The sequence below is a fragment of the Mesocricetus auratus genome, unplaced genomic scaffold, assembly GCF_017639785.1.
Source record: "Mesocricetus auratus isolate SY011 unplaced genomic scaffold, BCM_Maur_2.0 Super-Scaffold_100013, whole genome shotgun sequence".
Classification (NCBI taxonomy): Eukaryota; Metazoa; Chordata; class Mammalia; order Rodentia; family Cricetidae; genus Mesocricetus; species Mesocricetus auratus.
This window is the reverse complement of record NW_024429196.1, coordinates 78,678,817-78,706,454: the sequence shown is the minus strand read 5'-3', so window position 1 is coordinate 78,706,454 and position 27,638 is coordinate 78,678,817.

The window sequence follows — 27,638 nt, the reverse complement described above, 5'->3', positions numbered from 1 at the left end:
CTTTATGCAAGCCCAGTGGCCGCCTATGACTCTCAGCTTTACCACCTCAGCCTTTAGTGAGCACTAGCGGAGCGTGAAGCCACCCTTACCTGATACGTTCTCCCCGACTTTCCTATATCTAAGCGCAGATATGTGATACACAGAACTGTAATGAGCTTCACTGTATTAGGATACACTTCCCAATAACCTGGTTTCACCACCTGAAAATATTCCCCTCAGTAAAACTGATCAGCAACAACTTGAATTTTCCAATCCAAGAATGGATAAATGGATTGTGTTGGATTCATACGATATAACTATTTAAAAGTGTACATGTAAGTGAATACTAAAATAACCCTGCAAATTCTTTCTTCTTAACCAAAGGTTAGAATATATATATATATATATATATATATATATATATATATATCAGATTAAACATAAAATGTCCCAAGAAGAAAAATTAAATATCCCCAAATATAAACAATAGTATCCAGGTGTTAGAGGAGTGTTTCTTCTTCTCTAAGTTGCTTCTATCCCTATCTTCTATAATCAATGTGCTTTTTATTGTTTAAAAAACAAGCATGTTTCAAGCTGTCATTCCTAGCTCATTTTTTTATTTCAAAGTTTTGTCCTCCGGGTTTTCATTTATATCAGAATTTTGTGTTTCAGATTCTTTAGAGACACTTACCCTGTTGATTAACTCTAGCCCTCCATCAATCTCAAAGTCGTCTGAACTTCAGGGCTGCAAGCTGACTCAGCGTTGTGCAACTGAAGTCAGAACCCAGCAGCCAGAAAAAAAAGAGGATGGGGAGGGTGGGGCCTGGAAATGGAGCCAGTGAACCGAAGCCACCATCCTGTCACCTGGCAGGACTAACTCCAGATGGTAAACAAGGCAGTGGCTGTCACTCTTCACTCAAAGCAATTTTTTGTTGTTGTTTTAGTATCATTTGGGAGGGGAAAAAAGCTGAGATTTTTCCCCCACCCCCATCTCCATCCCTGCTTTTCTGACCCACTTTCTTCTGTTTCTTATTCTCTTTTCCAAAAATAAACTACAAAGCACTTAGCGTCTTCCCGAGCCGAGCACAAGCCTTAAAAGTCCACTCTGGCTCACCAGGCTAATGTGAGCCCGCACGGCTCAGGCTCTAGGTTTCCTCTGGGGACATTTTCCTCCTGGAGATACAAATGGGATGCAGAGAGCGTCGGGACATTTTCATCCTCCGCTCACACTGTAGAAACTGAGCTCTGCATTTAGAGAATTATTCTTAGCAAAACAGATCTCTCAGCTTCCCCTTCGTGTTTTTTCCTCCTTCCCTTCCTCCTCCCCTTCCTCCTTCCCTTCCTTCTTCCCTTCATCCTCTTCTTCCTCCCCTCCCCTTCCTCCTTTTCCCCCTTCTCCCCTCCCCCTCCCCTCTTCTTCCTGCCTATTTGTTAGTTTGAAGTCACCTGCTAGTTTGAATGAGCGTGATCCCCCATAGGCTCATTTGTTTGAACACTTGGTCCCCGTTGTGTGGAACTGTTTGGGAAGGGTTGGGAGGTGTGACTTTTTTTTTGGATAAGGTGTGTCCACTAGGGTTAGGCTTTAAGGTTTCAAGAGCCCATGTCATTCTTAGGGTGTTAGCTGCTTCCCCTTGTGGATCAAGATTCAAGCTCTTGGCTGCCACTCCAGCCTCCTGTGGCCCCGCCCTGGTTTTGTCACCTTGGAATCCTGAACCCAGCTGAAGTTTTGGTCTTAGAGTCTTATCGCAGCCTTGGAAAGGTAACAAAGGTGGGGCCTCCGGGTGTGTCACTACTCCCTGAGCACGAACATGGCACAACTGTTACAGTTTGAACACAGAAGCCAGAAAAGGATGTCAGATCCCCTGGAACCGGAGTTACAGACGATTGCAGGTGGAGTCACAGCCACCAGGCGGGTGCTGGGAACTGGACTTGGCTCATCTCTAAGAGCAGCCGATGGTCCTGATCACTGGGCTTCCTCCCCAGGCTCCCTACGGGGAGTATCTTCCTTTCTCGGTCTTCCTCTGCTTCCTGAACAGAGTAGCAGCTCTGCTCCACCCCACCCTTGCACTGAAACAGGGAGACCTCCGAATCCCTCTCTCTTAAGCTACTTCTCCCAGGCGTGTGTCATAGCCAGGGAAACGCTAACCATGCATCACCACCAAAGCTGCTTTCCTAATGTTTCCCTTCCTTAATAAATATGAGATTCCCAAGCTGGACCTTATAAACCTCCACTATTCTGACCAATGAACCACCAAAAGGACGTCATTAAATAAAACTCGTATCTTAAATATAACAAAAGGTAACCTTTTGAAAAGGAGCTGACACAATTCTTTCCAGTGAGTTTTATTGGAATAAGAGGACCTCAAGACCAGGACTGGACATCTAGGTGTACAGGAGTGTGGGACACAGCTGTATAATATGAGAGAGAGTGTGGGACACATCTGTACAATACATGAATATATGGAGATCCATACAAGATGGGGCCTTAAAGGAAAAGGGGGCTTTGGAACCTGGAGAGAAACTTTGTTGAGAGAGAAAGAGAGACAGAGAGAGAGGGGAGGGGGACTGACAGATGATTGGTAGCTAGATAGATAATAGATAACTGATAGACAAATGATAGATATTCAATATGTAGATAAACATATGAATCATAAGTAAATATATAGGTGAGAGACGGTAGATCGCTAGACAGAGAGGTGATGACAGATAATAGATGATAGATGATAGATAATAGATAGATGATAGATGATAGATAATAGATGATAGATAGATGATAGATAATAGATGATAGATTATAGATAATAGATAGATGATAGATAATAGATAGATGATAGATAATAGATAGATGATAGATGATAGATAATAGATAGATGATAGATAATAGATGATAGATGATAGATAATAGATAGATGATAGATGATAGATAATAGATAGATGATAGATAATAGATGATAGATGATAGATAATAGATAGATGATAGATAATTGATAGATAGATAATAGATAGATAGATAGATGATAGATAGATGATAGATAATAGATAGATGATAGATAATAGATGATAGATAATAGATAGATGATAGATAGATAATTGATAGATAGATAATAGATAGACAGGTGATAGATAGATAGAAAGACAGACAGATAGAAGGTAGATACCTGATAGATAAATGATAGATGATCATATGTAGATGGATAGACAGACAGACAGACAGACAGATGGATGGTAAGTGGATAGAAGATAGATGATAGATATCTGTAGCAACACAAACATATTTGGGATAATATAAATGACAGCATTCCCTGTAACTCCCACAGACAAAGAAGCCAGGTCTTAACAAACAATATTTTGATCATAAAGCCGAAGGAGAGATGAAGAGTCGGTTACAAAAGAACGAAAAACAAAGGAACAAACAAACAAAACCAGTGGCTAGAGAGGTTGAGAATCTAGGCTCTCCCCTCCTGCCATCTTTGTTGAGAGCCAAGGCCTGAGCCCGCCTATCCACAGAGAGGTAGGAAGACACCGGGCAGCGGACAAGGCTCAGCTCAACTCCCCATTCTAGAAAAGTCTCTCCCTGCATCTTGGAGGGGCCTGAGGAGCAGAGGGGCTCCGTGTGCTCATGCTCAAGCGTCCCCCTAGCTTTCCCAACCGTGGCTCATGTCCTCTAGGGTGGCCACCGGCTGGGGGACAGTGCAAGGGCCCAGTGTTCAATGGGCATCTTGGCTCCAGTGGACGAGGACACAGTCCCGGTGCCATGGCCTCTCCCATGCAGCCCTGCCTTCTTCCCACTGCGTAGACGGTCCGTCACCTGCCCCCAACCGTGTCCCTGAGAACCAAGTCCAGATGCAATCCTGCACCCGAACTTCGCTGGAGCCATGTCTTAAAATTCCTCACCCGGCTAGCTCATGCAGAAATATGCTCTCAAAAGAAGACTTTAGAAATTCGTCTTATAAACATCTGATTGGAAAAGCAGTGCTGCCTGGAGAGGTGGCTCCGTGGTTAAAGAGTACTCAGGGCTCTTCCCGAGGACCCAGATCCGGCGCCCTCTTCTGACTTCCTCGGGCACTGCATGCTTGGGGGGCACAGAAGTGAGCACAGGTAAGACAGCGACACACAGGGAATAAATTGAAACAACTTAGAAGAACGCAGCAATTGTTTTCTTTATAGGAAACCCACACAGAGAAGGTGAATCCTGTAATCCTTGGTTTCTCAAGCAGGAGAGGCCGGCAATCTTTCTTCACACGCGTATGCTGGTATGTCCGGCTGTGACAGTTTTAGAAAATAGAATCAAAACGCGGGTTTTTGAAAGCTTTTAATCTGCTGCATGCTGGATATTGTCATCCATGCCCATCAGTACAGATACACCTCGACTGATGACCAGCTATAGAGTCTTTATACAAATAGTCCTTAATCTACTTAGATGTTTCTGCATGGTGGGTGTTTACAAACATAGCTCTCATGCTGTTTGGCTTGGGCTACCCATTGAATTAACAAACTCGAACTCTCGGCTTTACTCTCTTGGAAGAAGGACATAGAGTGGGATTCCATGATGGAGCCACTGCCATATTTGCCCCTGTAGGTAGGAAGGATTTGCCGACAAATTCCTGCTACCTAGAGTTTTGTCCTTTGTGGCAAAGCGCTCCTGACACCCCTGCATCCTGCTTCCAAAACTGACCTGTGATCCTCAGGGTGGACCAATCTGAGGACTTGGGACTGGGAACCAAGGGCTGAATACGGCAGTCAGGTAACGATGGCTATAGGACAGCCCGTCACTAGCCCTTGTAGATCAGTCAACGGTGATAGTCCGTCACTAGCCCTTGTAGATCCTGAAGACTTACTTTCAAAATGGACTGCTCTTAGGAACACAAATAGCATGGCTATGGTCATATTTTGGCTTCTGTAGAACACACACGTTTAAACATGGCCTAACACCCTTTTTCTAGAAAAGTGCGTTCTTGTCATCCTGAAGAACTTCTTTTAAACAGAAAGTCCGTTTATTAAACTTTGAAGGAGGAGAACAGGAACACCTGCTAAGGACACTGAAGCTAACAGTTCAATCAATGCCGGCTTCACCATCAACGGACCAAACTATTTTTCCAATGTGGCATCTTCCTGTCAGGCAATTACCTGGTATCAGAGGCTATTCACAAGCTTCTGTGCAGTTTTCTGCCAGGGCAACTGGAGCAGACTTGTCCTTGGATGACAAATGTCCACGAGACCCCTGGGAGCCAGCAGGAAAGGTCTCGGAGGACAAGAGGCTGAGCCAGGGCCAGTCAATGGAGGGCAGGAAGTTGACAGACCCACTCATCGGTGACTCACAGATGGCTTCATTTTCTTTTAACAGACTCTTGAAAATAATGAGAAGCATTTAAAAGTCTACTCTTGAAAAACAAATAAATAAAATAAAAATAAAAGTCTGTTTAGTTTTTTTCTTTTGTTTTCTGCAGGACTCAGAAAAATGGTTACTCTGTTTCTAAAACTGTCAGTTGTTATAACCTTAGAGCAAACCGGTTAAAACAGAGACCAGGTAAAATGTCTGCCCTTGTTGAGATACCATGGCTCACCCAAGGAGCGCAGTAACATGGCAGGCTTTGGTGGGACGGGATCTGCACTTTAATAAGCTCAGGTGACTACTCTGGGCACAGGAAGCTCACACTTGAATGAGCTGAACAAAACGACATTTCTCCTCCTACTTTGTGAGTTTCCGTATCATAGAGCACCAAGCCATGCCCATGCCGAACCAGTTTCAGCCAGTCTTAAGGTGGGACTGTTAGTACTTGCCATCAACCTGATGACAAAATGCCTATGAAGCAGCCTGGTTCCCTAGGTAGGGGGCGCTATGCTTCAATGTCATCAAGTATTATTTCCAGAGTGACAATGCCAGTTTGTTTTTTCAGGAACTCATGAAAAGTGATATCACTGGATATAGGCAATTGCTCCATAGGCACAAAACAGTAAATGACTTGCATTCTGGAGGAGATAGTGCTTCAGCTGGAACTTTCAGAAAAGCCCCCACCCCCTCCAGTACCATGGTCACAGCCAGTTTTTAAGTGTAGATCACACTTCAGCAGAGGAGCACCAGTCAGGATTCTACAGAGAAAGACACACACACACACACACACACACACACACACACCACACATGCACATACACATACACACATACCACACACGCGCACGCATACATACACATACACACACATATACACACACAGACACATACCACACACACAGATACATATACACACACACATATCCACACACACACAGACACACACATTCACATACACATACACACATACCACACACACACCACACACACAGATACACATACACACACACATACCACACATATACACATACACCACACACACATATACACACATACACACCACACACACACACATATTCACATACACATACACCACACACACCACACACATATACACACACATACACATATATATACACACATACACGTACCACACACACATACATACATATGCATATGTACATACACACATACATACACACACCACACACAAATACACATATATACACACACACACACATATATATATATATATATACATACATACACAAACCACACACACACAAATTTACATATGTGCTTAAAACAAGGGGGTGGAAAAACTGGGTTCCCGGATTGTGAATCTGCCCAGGCAAGTCTAAAACCTGTATGACAGATGAGCAACCCAGAAGCTTGGGCTTGCAACCATGGGTGGGTCTCTTCCTTTCTCAGGGAAACTTTGGATTTTGTCCTTAAGCCTCTTGAGCTGATCGGATAAAGCCCGCCCACACAAAAAGGCATTTTCGTTTTAATTCAGTTCAAAGGACTGCAAATATTAGCCATTGTTAAATGCCTATGTGAGAATCCCTCGATAGTGTCTGAAGCAATGAAAACACTCAGAAATAACCACGGCGTGGCTTCCCAGGGCTGTGTCTGTGCTCTCCATCCACTGGGTTAGAAACACAGAACTCATCTTACTACCGTGTCACTGATAGGGCAGATACACTAACAATTAGGCCTTTAGTGAACCTGAAAGACGCCCAGTCACGGTTTGCACACCTAAGGATACCCAGAGACTCGTCTTTGTGAAGCTTCCATGTTCTCTGAACTGAGCCATTAAAAATACGGAGCCTGGAAACCCTTGTTGTTGCTGCTTCTGACTTACTGTGCCTTCGTCTGAGAGCAGCGCCTAAATTCACCCTTGGGTCTGCTTCCTCCACCCCTGAGCCAACCTTGCTTCCAGGAGGTAGGCCAGGCCGTGGGAATAGCTGCATCCCACTGCCCACTGTGAAGGGTTCAAGAATGGGCGAGGACACAGATGAGACTGTTGAGGCCCTGTCTAGGAATTCTCAGCCCAGCTGAGAGGAGTGAGCACCTTAAGAAGACTGGTGACTGCTCTAGGCTGAAACCAATTTGAGTGATGTCCCTGTAACTGTCCAGTAACATTTCTGACTACATTAGATACCAGCTATCTGCCTCACATCTAAGATGTGCCTGCAATGAGATTGTTCTAGAAGGAACTGAAAACAGTACATCCTCTGCCTTAGCCCCAGGCTTTTTTTCCAGTCAGCATCGGATGCTCCCGCCGTGCAGTCTGGAAGGTCACGGTGGGCGCCCCAGCTCACGCCGTTCTCGTGACGAGCAATGCCAGCGCATACTTGGGTACACAGGCATGCGCACAACACAGGAGCCACGGACCTCCCCCATGGGAGCTCTCATCTCCAGGACAGACACTCCCCTCACCAAGAGACATGGCATGGAAATGGGACAATTGTCACATATGGCATGAGCTGTGGGATCCGGGCAAGAGAGGCCTGAGAAAAGAAGGAGGGAAGGAGGGCAAAGGAAACTTGTATTAAGTTTCTGCTCTTCTCTGGGCCAAACCTGGCTCCCGGGGCCTCCCACATATAACCCACTGGATTTCATCGAGTTCCCTGGAAATCTGTCTATGATACACTTCCATTAAGCAAACGCCATCTCCGTTTTAATCAGTGAGAAAACGGTCCTTCAGCAATGACCTCAGTTTTTGCAAAGTGAGTTTAATAAGGAGATGTAAGTATGATGCAGGCAAGGCAGGGCTGGCAACCCTCTCCTTTTCATTCCCAAAGAGACCCACGGCAGGCCTCTGCCTGCTGGAGAGGGGGCCGTCCACAAAGCATGGGCGTCTGGACTCAACTCAGACACCAGCTTTCTGCAAAAGGACACAACGGAAGGACTCCGCCAAAAGGGGGGCTTCCGGGCCCCTTGAAATCGAAGTACCTGTGGAGAACTGTAGGAGACATCATAGGTACTGGATAAATGTTTAGTGGTAGATGAACAAGTAATTAAATAAATAATAACTGCAGATAGGCTTACTATAGTAAGGATAATAGGGGGTGAATGGGGCTTAGTCTCCTGGGTTGCCTTTCCCTTGCAATAAGCGTCCCCTCTGCATCCCGCCCCTGGATCCCATTCTTCACATTGGGGCCTTGGTGATGGTTTGCTGGAAGATTGCCTGAGAAGATATGGTATATGCATTATCCGCATTCCATCTCTGGCCCTCATATCAGAAGAAAGGATGTGAAACGCTTTTAAAGCCACCGGGGGAATTATAATGAGTGGGCGTGGAGGGAAGCGCCGAACAAGGATCAAGGTCAAAAGTACTCTCTCGCCATTCTAATGGTGACACCCGGGGCCTCGTTAAAACAAGGTTTTGTTTGTTGCTGCCGTTTGTGAAGTTCTGAAGGAGTGTTTGAGGATGGAACACTCCTTAAGGTTACACGGCAGAAGAGGCCAGCCCCGGAGCTCAGTGACCGGCTCCCATATCCTGTCCCGGGAAGCCGACAAGTGTTTCTGGGGTCCACCTGCTTCGTCTCCAAAGGGCTGAGCACTGTGGTTTTCATCAAAGGGATGCGCTCCTACCCACCCAACTCCACTTCAGGAAATAGTGACTCCTTTCATCCAGGTCAGACAAGTATCCCACACTGTGGGGACGGGTCCAAAGCGCACGTGACAATCCAAGCCAATCACATTGAGCCTTGCGTAATCTTTAGTTTCTGGATGGGCTTGACTCTGAGGCGTCGCATGGTTTGGTCTTTTCACCCTGAAGTCAGATTCGAGAAAAGCTAGCAGCAGGGGACCATCGCGGGTGTAGCTGCAAAGCAGGGAAACGGAGCCAGAGTTGGGGTCACTCCCTTGGGCGAGGCTACCCCCGGGACTTTGCACACCTGTGTGCAAACGGCTCCCACTTCTCCACTTACACCCACTGGACTTGAGGCTTTAGTCACGGGTAACTCAGAGTTCCAACAAACACAGCCTTCCACATACTCCTTCTCGCTTGTGATCCTTAACAAGAAAGGGGCAGATACTGCCCAGACATTGGATATAAGAAAATCAGAGGGCGGAAAAGGTGGCTCAAGAGCTCATCATGTTTACTGCTCTTGCAGGGGGCCAGAGTTCAGGTCCCAGCTCCGGTGTCAGGAGGCGCGCAAGTGCCTGGAACTCCAGAGGATCAGATGCCCTCTTCTGGCCTCTGTGGGCACTGCACCCATACGCACAAATTTTTTAAAAAAGTATTTTAAAAACACGAGTCCAGAAAAGTTTTAATATCATTGACTACTCAAAATTTGTGCACAAATTGTAAGAATTGTTAAGAATAATTATCTATTCTGAATCTGAGAATGGATAACTCCATGTGCAGATTTCTTCAATGTGTGTGTGTGTGTGTTCAGTGTCAACAGAGGTCTGTGATAATGGTTAAAATCTTGGAATCTAGCCGGGCATTGGTGGTGCACACCTTTAATTCCAGCACTCGGGAGGCAGAGGCAGGCAGATCTCTGTGAGTTCGAGGCCGGGCTGGACTGACAGCCTCCAAAACAATACAAACCAAAAAAAAAAAATTCCAGCACTCAGGAGGCAGAGGCAGGCAGATCTCTGTGACACTGAGCCAGCCTGGTCTACAGAGTGAGTTCCAGGACAGCCTCCAAAGCAATACAGAGAAACCCTGTCTTGAAAAACAGAAAACACACAAAAAAATCTTGGAATCTAGCTTTTTCCGCCTCAAATCCTATCGCTGCTTTATACCAACTGTATGTAATCTGACTGTCTAAGCTTAGTCTGTGCCTTGGTTTCTTCATCTGAAAACTGGAGTAAAAACAACTCTGCGTTTGCCTTGTGGGACTGCTGAATTAGCTGAGGTAACGTATGAGAGGGGCTTAGACAGTGTCTACTGTAGAGGGCGTGCCTCTGTTGTCATTAGCATCTGTGCCAGCCAAGTGTGAATTATTCTTATACTCTATCTTTCTGTGATCTTCTTAAAGACATAATGAAGGGGCTGGAGAGAGGGATCACTGGTTAAGAGCACTTGCTTCTCACTGGTTAAGAGCACTTGCTTCTCATTGGTTAAGAGAACTTGTTTCTCATTGGTTAAGAGAACTTGCTTCTCATTGGTTAAGAGCACTTGCTACTCATACAGGGTTCCCAGCTCCTATGTCAGGTGGCTCATAACCACCTACAACTCCAGCTCCGGGGAATCCAACACCCTCTCCCAGCCTCTGTAATCACTTCAGTCACATGCATCCCATGTCCACCCCACCCCCAAAACACAGAAGCATAATTAAAGGTGAAATACATAATTTTTAAAGAGGCATTGAGGCACACGCTTGCCAATCACTACTCATCAAGCCTCAGCTCCCCCAATAGTCATTTTTTAGAGTACTGTTTATTTCTTCCTACATGTGTATAATATATCTTGATCACCTCGGTCTCTAACCCACCCTCTTTCCTCTTCCCACAAAACCTCCCCAAAGGTCCCTGTCCCCCTTCCTGCCCTCTCCGTACTCTTTTTTTAAACTCAGGGAATCTCACTGGTGCCACTGCTGGAGTGTCGACTTCATCTTGGGCTGGTCACCACAGCTGCAGCGAGCTCAAGTGCAGGAGCCATGTCACGACCACGAGAGAGCATTCCACAGCGTTCCTTCCCACTCTCTGGCTCTTATACTTCATGTACCCATGGAGTGGGTGAACTGTGCTATAGATATAATCACTCATCCTCAGCACTCTGATCCATCTGCGCATTGCAGAGTTTTCTCTGGCCAAGGTTGGGAGAAGAACTCAGTTCACCACAGTCTTTGTATGTCACGTGGACATCCAGCACAGGAAACCATGTCAGGAAAACGTTTCAAGACACGTGTCCTGTGTGTCATTACCCAAACCTTGGAAATGGGGCTGGGGAGGTGGCTGGGGGGGGGGTAAAGAACTTGCAACACAGATGAGGGCTTGAGTTTGAATCCCCGGAACCAGCATAAAGCTGAGTCCAGCAGCACGAGTCCAGCAGAAGGGCTTCCATGTGGGGCTGGGAGACAGACAGAGGATACACACATGAAACATGAGCATGTGCACATGTACACACACAGGACTAAAGCAGCAGGTTGTCCTCTCTCCTGCCACAGTGTGCCCCACTCATGTATGAGATACACGCATGAAACATGAATACACATGCACATGTATTCACACACTGGCGTTGCTGCAGACTCCAGGCAGAAGTGGTTTCCAAGCCACATCACAAGGACACTGCCACATCCACAAGGAGGAAGTGGCCATGACAGGGATCCTTGCTATCAGCCTGAATAACTGCAAATTGTCCAGTAACTGGTACACCCGTGTGCCATGTCCTGTTCCACACACGGCTATGGACCTTCATTCACAGAGGCCCCTTAGTTTCTACCCAGACACACAGCACAGCTGGCTTGTCTAGTCTACATTCCTGCTTGTTTTTGTTTTTGTTTTTTTTAAGCCAAGTAGAGGTTGTGGGGATGGCTCAATGTATAAACATGAGAACCTGAGTTCAGACCGTCTGGCACCTCCTAAAATGTTGGGTACGGTGATGGCGGCACCTGTAACTCCAGCTCTGGGGAAGAAGCAGGAGAACCCCAGGAGTTTACTGGCTAGACAAAAATGGAGCTCCAGTTTTAGTGGGAGACCCTGACTCACAAAAGGAGGTGGAGGGTGATACAAGAAGACACCTCCAACACACATACACACACACACACACACACATCCAAGTGAATAACTGTCCCCAAGCATCCAAACAGTCCTTTGAGTCTCATTATCATCACCCAGGACAGTGTGTCCCTCTTGGGAAAGTACTGAGTTGGCCTTGGCAGCACAATCAAGACCTTGCTGTAGCGTAGGAGACAGGCCAGCTTCTACCATGTGGAACAGCCTGGAGCCCAGCAGTCTCTGGCCAGAACAGCAAAGGCACCTGGCAAATGGCAGACGGGAAGCCATTGAAGCCCACAAGAAAACAGCAAATCCCCTTCCTCCTGTCCCGGCATCACGAAGTCACCCAGGCCCTGAACCTAGGCAAGAGGGTGAGCTGGCTGGACAGTACCAGCACCGTTGGCTTCTCTGGGTGGGTCTGGCAGCCATGAGTGATGAGGGTCAGCGCATGAGCCTCATACCAGGGAACGCTGCGGATATTTACTACAAGTCGCTCACCGAGAGAGAGATAACAATGGGAACTCTCTGTAAATTGTACAAAACCCAAATTAATGTCTTTTAAGTTAGCTAAAGGAATGTTTCCTTTTGTTTAAATAAAACATGCCATTGATAAATGATGGTTTTTCTCAGGTAAGTACTCTCCCCAGTTGTGGTTAAAGTGGGAAAGAGAGATGGAGGAGAAGAGGGAAGACAAGGAGGGGAAGCCAGTGGGCAACCAGAGCTTGAAGCAGATGGCCCATGAGTGTGTGCTTGGGAACCCAAGGCCATCACAGAGAAAATGGAGACAAGCTTTCCCCCTAATTTTTATGTATTCCCAGTCCCTTTGGGAGGCTATTCTCTGTTACTAACTACTGTGAGTGCATCCAGGCAGGGAGCAGGTGGCAATCTACACAGACTAGTTAATAGCCATTAACAGCACTTAAAACCCCACTAAGCCAAAAGACATTGCAGCTATACACATGAGAACCAGGATCAGGGAGAGTCCTTGGGGATGACAGCCACGTGACCATCAGCACCGCCATCACCACCGATGGTGAGGTTTCCTGTTTTACAACCAACATAAAGTCATGTCCTGTCCAATCCAGCATGACAGATGAAACCATTACTGAAATCTGAAGCTGGCCTACCGTGCAGAATACAAAGCTCTCCGTGACTGACACAGCATTGTATGATGAAAACTAGTGAGACACAGGTCCATGGAACTGTGTCAGTAATGGTCTGTTTTGATTCTTTCCCAATTAGCACACAACTTAATTGACTTTACTACAGCATTTGGCATGCATGTGTCACCATACTTTCGTTTAATTCAAGCGCCTCTCTGCTGACCTCTGTCCTACTCCCTGGCCCGTCTCCTTCCCCCAGGCAGTCTCCACTTCTGCTGCTATGACTTAAGGGTCCATTGCCCACTCTTCCTCCACACCTAAGATCCTTTCTCCCCTCTCAGGCACAATTCCTTTCCTAGTTTTCACCTAACACACACAGAGAGACACACAGATATACACACACAGAGACACAGACACATAGACACACACTGACATACACACACGAACACACAGAGACATACACACACTGACACACACATAGACACACAGAGACACACACACAGACAATTTTAAAACAAAGTTTCACATATTTAAAAGAAATAGATTTTTTTTCTCCATTTGAGATTCCCTCTCCATAGGCTGTGGGGCTGATACTCAAGATATCCGTCACAAGGAGTGCTTGTGGCCAGAGTTCTGTAACCTCAACTGATAGGAAAGAGAAACGAGCTTGCATTGAAAGAAAATGGCCTCCTGCATGCAACAACAGTTCTCCTTTTGCTCCTTCTTGCTTTCCATCCTGGCTCCCACACCTTTAGATTGCCACAGGCCAGTGGGGAGCCCTGGCGTTACAGAGTATCACTTCTTGCTTACACAGGCCAGTGGGGAGCCCTGGCGTTACAGAGTATCACTTCTTGCTTACACAGGCCAGTGGGGAGCCCTGGTGTTACAGAGTATCACTTCTTGCTTGCACAAGGAGATAGGGAGCTCTGGTGTTTCAGAGTATCACTTCTTGCTTGCACAGGCGATAGGGAGCCCTGGTGCTACAGAGTATCACTTCTTGCTTGTACAAGGTGAGTAGGGAGCCCTGGCGTTACAGAGTATCACTTCTTGCTTACACAGGCCAGTGGGGAGCTCTGGTGTTACAGAGTATCACTTCTTGCTTGCACAAGGAGATAGGGAGCTCTGGTGTTACAGAGTATCACTTCTTGCTTGCACAGGCGAGTAGGGAGCCCTGGTGCTACAGAGTATCACTTCTTGCTTGTACAAGGTGAGTAGGGAGCCCTGGTGTTACAGAGCATCACTTCTTGCTTGCTCTTCCTCTATCTTATCCTTTAGGGAGAGTTCCACACTGCTGTGAGAAGTTAGCGTGGGGAGGCTAAAGGTTCTGTTTCCTTGTTTACTTGCTTTTGTTTTCTTTAGAAAGCAAAAGAGCCTGGTGTTTTTTTTTTCTTCTCACACACTCGTTTTTTTTTATTTGTAGAAATTGTCCTAATAGCCTAATAGCATATTAAGAACAGAAAGAAGAATAAGAGTAACAGGGGTAAATAACAAAACTTTCTTATATTGATGTTCTTCTAGAATGAGTTTGCATGTATTGTAGTCTAGCTTCTTGTATGTTGGATATGTGGATTAAATGTGTTAGTGTGAGTATGTGTATGGCTTTGGGCAGAGGTGTGCTAAGGCATGCAGGGAAAGGGCGCAACACAATTCTCAGGAGCTGCTTCTTTCTTTTCATCATTGCTTGCAGGATTGAAGTCAGATTTTCATGCCTGTGCACGAAGAGATTCCACCCTCTCAGACATGAGCCTGGTGGTTTTGATCCATGTCTGGGAAAAGCGAATAGGCCTCTACCTACAGCAGGCACACTTTATCGACCCCTTTAGAATTAATTTCCTTGGGCTTAAAGAGAATTTACAGAACCAAGCAGATGTCCAGGCCACTCCACAGCTGTCTAATTTACAACGTGACACCAAGTTTATGGAACCAGCCATGAACTCTGTGACGTCTGAAACGTTTAGAAGGAAATCTGTGAATTTGGCTCAACCGAGTCTGTGTTGTCACATGCCCTACAACGGGAAGTTTGCTTCAAGATCCCTGAAGGACAGAGAAGAAACCTAGGGAAAAGGAAGAGAAGTAAGTCTGTATGTTCCCTGCCTTGACAGGGCAACAGAAGGACCAAGAGGAGAAATGCAGAAAGGGAGCCCAAGAAGAAAGGATGAGTGGACATTCGTCAAACGGATTCCTTCTGCTATGTTTGCTTTCCCTCCTGCCCTGGCTCCTGCCCCAGGATGGACAGAGTTCATGAGCCGTTTTCAGTGCTGTGCAGGTAGCTCCATTCCCTCCACATCCTCCCTCCTCTTCTTGTGTTGACAATCAAAGGTGCTGTCTCTGTGGGGTGGGAAGCACACTACCAAGGAGAGCTCTGCAGAGTGGACTGACTTCTGTCACCAGGTCAAGACACCCATCCCCAGACAGCACGGAGTAATTTGGAGTAAAGGCTCAGTGGGAAGACAGTCCCAGCATCCACTGCTTTCTAATGCTGGGGAGCCAAGTCGTGGTACTAGAAAGATCTCTTGAAACCTTTCCTTTAAAAAAACAAAGCAAAACAAAATCATTAGTCCTGAGGTTTGCCAACTGCCCTTGGATAAAAATAAAAGACTGAGGTATCCCTAAGCATTACAATATATTTGGAATAAAGGAAGGGACAATGGTTAGGAGATGGAGCTCTGGACAGGATGGGCTGAGACACAAACATCTTACATAGAGCAACAGATTTATCCACAGGAACTTCAAAGTTCTGTATGAGAGAGAATTCAGACAGAAGTGAGCACTAATGTGGTGTAGGAGAGAACATGCATTATTCATTACTCAACAGAGAACTATTATCTGAAATATGTACATCCTCAAAGTTACAAGGGGCCCATATTTCAGCAGCTAAAAGAGCAAAAGCTTTAAACATATAATTTTCAGACTCACAAATGTCAACAAACAGATGGTGAAATATCAATAAAAAGATGGTGAACTTTATTAATAATAAAAATGCATATGAACAGCCATATATCCATTTTGCCCATCCACTTGGCAAAAAGAATCGGAATATTAATGATTTTTCAATATTGAAGGCTCCATAAAGAAACAACATTTTAAAGTCCCGAGAGTGGGAGGGGCACCAGTGAGCTTGGCGCTATCATAATTTTGAGCGTGACAATGTCTCAGCAATCACCTCACTACCAACTCACTTAACAAAAGCACACCTGCACTCACAGCATCCAGAGGGAGTGTTCAGAAGCACCGTGGTAATGAAAACTAGAAACAATCCAAATGTCTGTAAAATAAGGGCCAAGGAAGCATTATGATGGGGACATGTAAAGAACTGTACACAATTTGTCAGGAAGCCGTTTTTATATGCTGATGTTGGAAAGTATCCAAATGAGAGGGGAAATCAATTGGTAAAGAAAGAGTAAGGCAAGTGAGCCCATTAAACTAAGCTGTGGGAGAGGACTGGAAAGACAGCCCTACTAAGTGTATGCTTCCCTAGGAGAAGCAATGGTTTTGCTGAATGACCCACTGTGACATTTCCTTTCAATCATTTTCATGTACTCTTGACTACAAGGGAGTTTTGAAAACGAGAAACTGACGGAGCAGAAGATGAGAGAATCTTCTAGCTATTGCTGTTGTTCTGGGTATACTCCCTTCTTTCGGGACTAATTAAGATAAATACGCCCATTACAAATCATATTTGCATATAAATTATAAACTTTGATTATTATACCAGTATCTGGTATAGACATATAAGCAATGCATGGGATGATCAATTATATCAGAGATGAAAACAAATGTAGTTAACACTGAGCCCATAAAAGGAACTGTTTTTTGTTGTTGTTTGGTTGTTTTTCGGGACAGGGTTTCTCTGTATTAACAGTCCTGGCTGTCCTGGAGCTGGCTTTGTAGACTAGGCTTGTCTCAGACTTACAGAGATCCACCTTCCTCTGCCTCCCGAATGTTGGGATCAAAGGCATGCACCACCATGCCCAGCTAAAAGTAACAGTTTTTAAGACTGCAAAAATAGCCCAAAAGGTAATTAACAAAAAAGACTAACTGATGAATGGAAGGAAAGAAGTTCACTTACATGTATTAATTCAAGTTGATTTAGCTTGAGGGTGACAAGATCCCCCCTAAGTTGGTCAGTCCAGAGGTCTAATCGTGTTGCGGAAGCACAACAGTCTACACCAAAGCATCAACAAACCAAAGGACAGGAGCACTTTTCTAGGATGAGGAGGACCAAGGAGCTCTGCGCCCACTGTCCTATTAATTAGCAGTTAAAGAATTAAGCCTCTAACTCTGATACCTATTGTCTCTGGGAAAAGAGATTGGGTGGCAGGGGCAGGTAGGTGGGGGGGAAGGGGTTAGTACTTTATATTGATTTAAATTTTATGTGCAATGTGCAATCACTTAAACCCACCCAAAAACATAATCCCGCAGAGCTTCTGTCTGTCCACCAGGAAGTCTTGTCTGCTTCCTCCTTTGCTCTCCTGCCTAGGCTCAGGCTCCCTGTGCCTCCTGCTTCAGCTTCAGCTTCCCCTTCATCCAACACAGCCCCAGGGAATCCCAGGAAGACCGAGTGTAGCTCCTTAAAGGAGCCGTGAACTCTCACTTGAAGAGTCCTGTTTTGCACATCTTCACCAGTGAGCACACCTCAGCTCTTCCTGGTGCGAGCCGCAGTTTAGTCAACAGCTCACGGAGTCGGTGCTCTAACCTGGCTGGTCCCAGGGCTTGTAGTCGTGGTTGTTCAAGCTGACCGGTTGACTGTCCCATTGCCTCTTGCTAGTGTCTACAAACGGTTGCCACAGATGATCTGAAACCCCGCCTAGTATCTAACACGGACTTCACACCGGAACTAGACATAAGCAGGACTTCATCACCGCTAATGATCTGTGAAACGCCATGGATTTCATTTGCTGACAGACACTGGGGGCCGTAGACAGCCACGTGGAGGGTCACAGGTGCTGCCAATATCAGTGGGGTTTGTTACCTGTGTGTTTGTTGTTGTCATCCTAGGGATGGAGCCCAGGGCCTTGTACGTACAAGGCAAGTGTTACCAGTAATTTACACCCCCAGACCTTTCCTACTTTTATTTAGAGACAGGGTCTCATTAAGTTGTCCAGACTGTCTTGGAGTTTGCTGTGACACCCAGGCGGCCCTCACATTTGCAATAGCCCTGCCTTGGCCTCCAGAGTAGTTAGAATTGCAAGTGTGTGTGTGTGTGTGTGTGTGTGTGTACACAAACATATATATATATACAGATTTACATGCATATATATGCACATATATACATATACGCATATATATACACACATATTTTTAAAAGACAGAGTCCTACTATCATACCATGTATCCCTGGCTGGCCTTGAACTCACTATGTAAACCAGGCTAGCCTCAAACTCACGTAGATCCACCAGTCTCTGCCTCCCTGCTGGAATTAGAGTTTGCCATGCCCAGCAAACCTACATTCTTAATTAATTAAAATGCTGTATTTCAGTTAGACATGAGTGAAAGCAAGTGTCCAGATGCAAGGTCGTGGGCTCCTAGGATTCCACACAACAACAGGTAAGAATTCTCTGACATACTTGTCGCATGCTCACAATGCTTGTACCAAATGAGGCAGCTATTGGAGCATTCCAGACACCAGGGCCAGCAGCCCTGTCTCCACACAGGTGAGTCAGGAAAGCGCCATAGATTCCATGCGCCAGGCATTCCTCGTGGTAGTTAAGCCTCCAAGTAGAATCCCCAGTTACCACGGAGCAGAGGCAGCCCATACTGCTGCATTTTAAGTGGTTAGGCGCTGCATGCTGTGAGTTTCTGTAGGAGGAGTCTGTTAACAAAATAAAGACAACAGAAATGAAGCCTAGGGGTGTAACCAGGGAGGAACTTGTAGAGAGACATAGAAGCCAAGGTGCTGGTAGACATGGCCACCAGAAGTCAGTATCAGTGAGCAGGGCAACCTCAACCAGGACCTCGTATGTCATGGAAGTGCTCTGAAGTGATGTATTGAACACAACTCAGGGGACACAAATCCAAGGGCCTGTGAGATCTTTCTAAGTAATGTCAGTGAAGTGAGTGACATAGAAGGAAACTATAAGTAAACTCTCTGACCTATGAACAAGAGAGCAGAGAAATTGTGACTATACTTAAGATGACCACTGTCTACAGAAATCCATCTTTCTCTTTCCGTATCACAACCCACTCAGGAAAGTGGTTGCCTAGAAACCTTTTCGGTCTCCTTCAAAACTAAGTGGGGCCATTAACTAGATCTGCCAATAGAATAGCAGCAACCGTGATGCATGTTACCTCTGAGACATGTCAGTTACAATGCTGACCTTCACCCTGCCTCTCCATCCATCAGGCGCACATGGAGGTCCAAAGTTCAAGTGCCCCAGACATAAGGTAGAATGAGCCCCAGCTCCAAACTACTTTGGGGGAAGGCTGTCACTCACCACAGACCCCCCATGTTGGACTGCCACACAGGCAGGTGATGTGTTTCTGTCTATTAGACAGTGAGTCACCAGAATGTCACAGCTGGTTATTGAAACTAGTGTGCTCCCTAATTACTGCACCAATGACACAGAGCTGTTCACACTTGACCTTGGTGCCAACAGATGCTAAACATTATCAAAGACTACAGGAATCTCAGGCTGAAGCAATGGCCCAGCAGCCCGGAGCACTCATTAGGGTCTGGTCCCCACACCTACACAGTGGCCCACAACCATCTGCAACTCCAGTTCCAGGGGATTCAACGCCCTCTTCTGGTATCTACTGTGCACTACACATATACGTAGGCAAAATACCCACACAGATAAGTATAAATTAATAAAAACCTTTAAAGACGATGGGAATCTAAAAACATCAGTCCCAACCCACCACCATGTGACATTTTCTACGTGAGGTAAGACAGAAAGCTGTATTATGTTATTGCCTTCCTTATTTTAATGCATAATTCCATTTTTTAAAAAAGTCCCTGTGAACACAAGTATAACAGCACCTTCGAGTCCACTTAGCTCTTACAACTTCCACGTTCCATACCAAGATTGGCAGGCTCTCTTTATAATCTCTCTTTGACGTTAGAGGACAAGATGCTGTGACCTGCATACCCAGTTCATCTACAGAACCTAGTGACCAGCTGAATAGCATTGAAAGATGAGGTGATTTCATCAGGAGGTGATTTACCCATGGCTTTCACCCTCGTTTGGGGACCAGTACCTTTATAAAAGAGACTGGAGAGATTCCAGGACAACAGTAAGAGTGCTGTGAGACATGGAGCCCTCACTAGCATTGACTCTGTTGGGACCTTGGTCTTGGTTCCCTCAACCCATGTAACTTTGAGAAGTAGACTTGTACCTTCTATACATCATCTAGACTGAAGTATTTGCTTACACTTCACAAAAAAAATTAAGAAAAAAACCAAGATGCGGAGCCAATGTCTATTAAAAGTAAGTCACGGCATTCCGGATGTCCATCTCAAGTCACACCTTTGTATCCAGCTCAGAGAAGTCACTACCTCTTCACCTTCTCTCCATTTTCTAGGACTCAAGTTCCCCCCAAACCTTAACCTGACGTGTGATGCCCTCCAGCTGCACCTGCCACCCAGCCTAACATGCAACGCCCTCCAGCTGCACCTGCTACCCAATATAACATGCAACTCCCTCCAGCTGCACCTGCTACCCAATATAACATGCAACTCCCTCCAGCTGCACCTGCTACCCAATATAACATGCAACTCCCTCTAGCTGCACCTGCTACCCAATATAACATGCAACTCCCTCCAGCTGCACCTGCAACTTTGTACCCATGGACCTCCCAACTCTATTTTGCTCATGTCCCATGTTCTGTGCAACTGATTGGTCTCTGTTACTATAGCTCAAGAGTAGCCCTGAGCATATCTAAATGGCTGGTGTGGCTATATAAAAATAATGAATTTATTTACAGACATTTGGATTTCAAATGCTATATATTATTTTTAATGCTGTATGAATATTATTTTTGTTTTGATCGTTTTCAATGGTTTAAAAACGTAAAAGCCGTTCTTCTTAAATTCCATTTCATGTGAATTGTTGTTGGCCTGCATGTGTCTATTCCACCATGGGTGGGCCTCATGCGCTCAGAAGCCAGAAGAAGACATCAGATCCTTTGCAAATGTAGTTAAAGGTGACTGAGAGCCACTATGTGGGTGCTGGGAACCAAACCCAGGCCCTCTACAAGAGCAGCCAGTGCTCATAACCACTGAGCCATCTCTCCAGACCCTGTTTAAAATGATTCTTAATTTGTCATTTGGTTTGTCATATTTGACACCTGTGCTAGATCCTGAAGCATAGCCGTGCGACCTAATTCCAATTCTGACCAACGAGGTCTCTGGGAATGCTTCCAACTTGAGAGCAGCTCAGTGAGGAAATGCCTTCCTCCCCTGTTGTCCTTGTGAAGTGCTTCCTTGGATCATGAGAGACAAGCCTTGTAGCCCAGGACGGTGTGGGAGCAGGGAATAGCAAAGATGTCTGGGCCTTGCTTTCATTGTTAGGCCACCAGACACCACGTGACTCCAGACTTCTCGGTGGTGGTGGTAGTGAAATTCATATTTTACATTATGTACAGCTCGGTATTTTGCAGGAGTACCAAGTATAGGGAACCGTGGCTTCAGTCTGCCTGGATATAGGTGGTAAAGGAGTGCCGAGCACAAGAGGAATTTTAGAGCAACAACAAAAACAACTAGAAATTCGCCTGCTTTATATTATCACTACAGGAGCAATTTTAAACCACCGCAGTGATAAGAATATTCACTCATGCCTGAGCCCACCACTCCCATCAGAGTCTACTTCATAAACACCTTGGTAGAATGTTGAACAACCCATGATACCCACAGGAAATGCATGAGAACACACACGCCACACATAGTGAGTAGCGAATGTACTGGCTTTGAAGAAAATTCTTAGCTTTAAGCTACTTAACATTTCCTAACCACAGTGAATCCTTGAAGTCCCTACCCGTAGTGGCGATGTCACCATTGTAGTGACTCGCATAGCTTTCCATCGCTATTGAAGACCTGACCAGGTTTGTTAATGTAGACCCAAGAAAGGATGCATTCATTGTAAGAAAAACAGAGAAGAAACAAGGTAAACTTAGGATAGCCCACTTGAACTGAGCTTTCAATGATCATTTCTCAAACTGTGAAGATCCCAACCTGGCAAATAGAGTCCCCAGGAGTTACATGTACTGTGGTGGTTTATAGGCTTCAGGGTCACACGTACTGTGGGGACACATGGGCCGCAGGGGTCACACGTACTGTGGGGGTCCACAGGTGTGTTCTTGTCTGCCACCAGCTCTGCTCCAGGACCACAACCACGTAGTCAGGGTGATGACACAGCATGTCTCAGAGCCATGGCACGTGTAAGTATCATACGGTTTAAGAATCACACATGTTGTTTCTAGCAAGGTTCTTTGTCACACACAAGGCATTCAAGTCACATAAACAGCGCAGGCACTCACCAACTGGCGCAGACGTTGACAATGAAACAGGGTGTACACACGTACGCGCACATCCTGTAGCTAGCTTGTTTGTCACCCGCCAGCTCACAAATAGCAACACGGAGACTTTTCAGTCAATCCTGAAAGCTTGGCCGTTAGTTTAGGCTGGCCCCACTAACTGCTAGGACTTAAACTGACCTGCCTTTACTGATCTACGCCCTGCCACACGGCTCGGTTACCTCCACTCTGCACTGCGTGTCTGACCTCTCCGTTCTCTCCCTGGGGCCTCCTGCACACCTAGATTCCTCCTCCCAGTCTCTCTCCCTACCCAGAAGTCCCGCCTATTCGCTCCAGCCTAGCTATTGGCCATCCAGCTCTTTATCAAACCAGTCAGTAGGTACCTTAGGCAGAGACACATCTTCACAGTGTAAACAATTATCCCACGGCAGCATCCACGTTCAGCTACGTGTCCCTTAATTCCAGGGATACATTGTGGTGAGTACAGCAAATGGTTCATTGCCACGCAAACATACAGACTGCACCCGTACAGGGAAAGATAACTGTGCTGGCTTAAACCAGGGTGACCACTATTACATACACAGTTCATCACTGATGGGTCTTTTTTCTATGTTGGGCAAATTTTCTTTAGAGTTAACAGTTCATTTTTGAAATTAAACTCAAGAGGCTTGTTGTAAATTATGGAGTGCACTGTTGTATAGACAGAAACCTACAAACAGGCATACACATATAGGCAAGAGTAGACATGAAAACACATGCACATGCACACACACACACACACGAACAGGAAGACAATGCATGCACACAGACACACAAAACAAATACACACACATTCACATATCTCTAGGCATGCAGACAGATTTTTGTGGGTGTTGTCTTTCTTAAAAGAGATGTTAGTAGAAGCGCGAAGGTCAGACCAGTCTGGGGTGAAAGCTGGCTCTCTCTCCAGCTGTGTGGGCTTTGACAAGCCCTTGAGTCCTTGAACCTCATCTGCCTGACTTAAAACGTTGGTGGCAGAAACAGCAACTCCCTGACAGACTTGTAGAGAATGAGTGAGACGGTGCTGACATAGCTCAGGCCCCACCACGAAAGCGCTCAGGTGGGATTTTCACCTCTCACCCACTTCCCGCTCCCTCTTCCTCCCATTCTATTTTCATCCACTGCTAGGCAACCACATACAATAATCTGGGGGCGAGACCTAAGAAATGCTGCTGCGCTACCTGGATGGTAACGGCAAGAGAGCCAAAGGGGCTGCCTGTGGCCCCGCCTACCGGGGGAGCAAGCAAAAGCGTGTTAGTCCACAGGCGGGAAACCTGCTGCCTCCCTGCTCTTCCCAGAGGCCACCCTGCCTGCTGCCTCCCTGCTCGGACCCCCAAGCCCCCCAGAGCAGCCGTTTGGGCTGTGCAGAGCCTGCACTCATGCATAGGTCCCATCTGCCTCCAGGCCAGACGGATTCCGCTGCTGTGGACTGTCCCTGAATCAGGGAGAGCGGGACTTGCTAGGGAAGACCAATGCGCCTTGCCCCAGAACCACAACTGAAAACCAAGCTTGAAGTCACCACAGCCCGGGCAGTGGATCGGCGCGAGGAGGCACGTGGGACCTCTCACCCTGAGACCTTGTATTCACGAGGAAGACATGAAGGGAGCTAGAAAAACGTGTCCCCAGCCCAAGCAGTGAAAGGAATGAATCGAGAGAAATGGAATGGAGTGGGGGATGGGAAGTGACGGTGAGAAGAGCTGGGGCATTCGTATAGCAGGGTCTTAAAGCCAGCCCAGGGTGGGGTCTTGTCCATCTTCGAAGATCATCTCTGTCCCTCCCTCCCTTCCTCCCTTCCTCCCTCCCTCCTTCCCTCCCTCCCTCCCTCCCTCTCTCTCTCTCTCTGTCTCTCTCTCCCTCCCTTTCTGTCTCTCTCTGTCTCTGTCTCTCTCTGTGTTTCTGTCTCTCTTTGTCTCTCTCTGTCTCTCTCTGTCTCTCTCTCCCTCCCTCTCTCTCTCTTTCTCTGTCTCTCTCTCTCTGTCTCTTCCTCCCTCCCTCTCACACACATATGGTGGATATATGTGTATTTGTTTTGTATGCCTGTGTGCACATGTGTGTGTCTTCCTGCTCATATATGTATATGTTGTGTGCTTACACATCCACTTTTAGCTAAATGTGCCTGTGTGCTTGCACATATAAAATGGTGCCCTATACTGTGCAAGACAACCCCTCTCTTTCCCTCCCTCTCTCCCCCTCCCTCCTTTCTACCTCAGAGCACGTTCAGAAATTTGCTGCATTTCCCCATGACTTCATGAACTAAAATTAACAACAGGTTAAGTGAAGGTTTAGGCGTGTCCAGCTTGCATCCTGCAAGCCACATGCAGCCAGGGACAGCTAGAAATACAGACTAACACAAAATAATAGCCTCGCTTTATCTGCAACATATTAAGGGGGTTTTTGCGTTGTTTTGTTGTGTAACTTGACTGAGCATTTCTCTAGTGTGAAATATGTGATAACCATGCCACGTCTCAGTCTAAAAGTGTTGGACACGCCTATGAGCTGAGGAAAAACATCTGCACCTTAAGTGAAACCCTGCAATAAACAGGCTGCTGTAGTCTTGCCTTTCAGAGGGAGGGGATTGCAGTCCATCTGAAAGTTTTGCTCCTTCTAAAAGTTTTGTTTAAAAGCGACATAGGCCAAATAAATTAATATACGAGTAACAAATAAATATAAGAAAAACCAATAATTAAAAATAAAACCCAGAGACACGGGTGCCATGACAGTTTCCCGTGGGCCTCCTGAGAGGCAATAAGAGTTTTGTTCATTTTAAACCGCCTTGGTACCTTCTGTTGATTTGAGACTAGTTGCCCTTGTTGAGGTTTACAACCATTTCAAATGTTTAATGAATGTGGATAAAACATGATTGAAACTGCACAGCAGAGCTGTTCCAAATGAAGATAATGGATTTGGGTTCATGGGCTGAAGCTGAGCCCTCCCAGGAGAAGAGGTGGGAAGGTCTGAGACGGACATTGGTTGGTAGAAAACTAGAGGTTCCTCCACTAAAAGCAATCCATGATCCTTTTCACGGACCCTTTGACGTTCTGAAACAGTAGTGAGGGACCACCCAGGAAAGATGGCTTCCCCACTAAGACTATGCCCTATGAGCTCAGATTCATCTGTTCCATGAGCACCAATGGTATTTCCTCATGGCCGTGTGTCTGAGCAGGCCATAAGTGACAGCCACATTTTCAGAACTGGGAATTTCCTGCCATCTATTCATCCACAACCACCGCAAAAATGTTCTGTGTATAGCAACCGGGAGGGGTTATTCAAGATTGTCAAGATTGGGTCACCTGGGGCTACAGAACACTGTGAGGGGAGACTGTTCCTGTGAGGAACACTTTCATGCTAACCCTGGCGAGACCGTGGGGAGATTTGTTCTTATGTGTAAGACTAGGGTAGCCCCGTCAGCAAAGGGTAAGAGAAAGCACAGAGCAATGGGCACCAAAGACGCTGAAGACTTCACTCTGGGAGTTCAACGATGAGCTCGATGTGGCCACAGGAGAGTTGCGCTTCCCCCCTGGAGTCTGTCTGTCAAAGCCCCGACTTGGGCCAGAACAGCCTAAGAAAGAAATTACAGAAACTAAACACAGTTCAGTGCCCTGGGTGAGCGCCCGCAACAGAAAGGGGCTCTGGGAGAAGCCAGTGGTCTCTACCGGGGGGGGTCCACAGCAAGGAGGCAGCTTAGGTCCCTGCTGTGACAGCCGCCCAAGCTTCCTGTGGATGGATGGCTGGGAAGTTGCTTGCCCCAAGACATCTAATCACACGCAGACTCTCAGCCTCCATTCACACCCTTGTCTTTTCCTAAATGACCTCCCTCAGCCTCATCCAGGCTTGTTCCAGGTTTGAGAGTTTTCCATGCAAAGCTCTAGCACATTTTTTCACATGGACCCTCCAGAAATTTTTGGAGGATATTCTAGACTGGAAAGATTATCCATGGCAGTTTACAAGACATGACGTGGCTGTTCAGTCAACTGCGCATGCGTTTGCATTGTGGGGAAACGGAGAACAAGGACAGGCAACCGTTTGGTTGAGATCCGCAACTTTCCCACAAGCGCGGCCTCATAAGGGAGGCATTGGTCCAAGAATCACACCGCATCGAAACTTCCAAAGGGCGCCTTCCCCCAGCCCCGCATCACGTCTGTGAGCTCAGTGGCCTGACAGAAACATCCCACTCGAGTGGCCACCTCAGACGTGCAGAAATCAAGCCTGCATGGGATGCCTGCCACCTCCTAGGACATCTGGGACACACTTTCCCAGGCATGCTCTGGACACGACTGTGGGTGAAAAGAAAAGGTCTCGGTTTAATTCAAATGTACTATCAAATCTATCATTCCTACAGTCTTGAGTGACACTTTTAGTATGAAATGGGGGGAAGAAGGGAGAAAAAGAAGAGGTAGGACAAAATTTAGCCGAGGAATTCTCACCGTCACTGCTTAAGTTCTGGGGCCCATTTGTCCAAAGGTCAATAAGAAAGCCCACATTTTATGTGGGCGTTTAAGACAGCTTTAATGCATCCTCTAAACAGACACCTCTAAGCTGAGGGATCTGAAAATCTGTTCTCTGTCCTGAACAGGCTCTAAGAGGCTGGGAGAAGCCACCTTGATGCCTGCCTGGGCCTTCAGTGACCATGGAAGCAGAGCAAAGGAGCTGAGCCTAGACCTAAGTCCCCGGGCAAGCAGGACAGACTTCCTGAGGGCAGCAGAGGAGGACAGAAGCACAGAGTTGTCAGTGTCTCAAAACTTTGTCTGCTTTCACATAATATTTTCCCCCTCGTTTAAACACCCATTTCTTTTTGAAGGAAACCTAATTTAAACAATGTGTTATCGTAATTAAATAAAGAACTCAGTGATAAAAACACCAGCATTCTTGTCTGGAATAAAATCTTTCCTGGCTCCTAAGCCTGCCAGGGAAATTTTTAGAAAGATCTTGAAGGCCTTCGAGCTAAGTCTTCACAAAGCTAGAGAAAAGTAACCAGGAGTTTACAGTCAGGGTGTGTCGCACGGGGTCCGTGTAGACAGGACTCACCTGTGTCAGCAG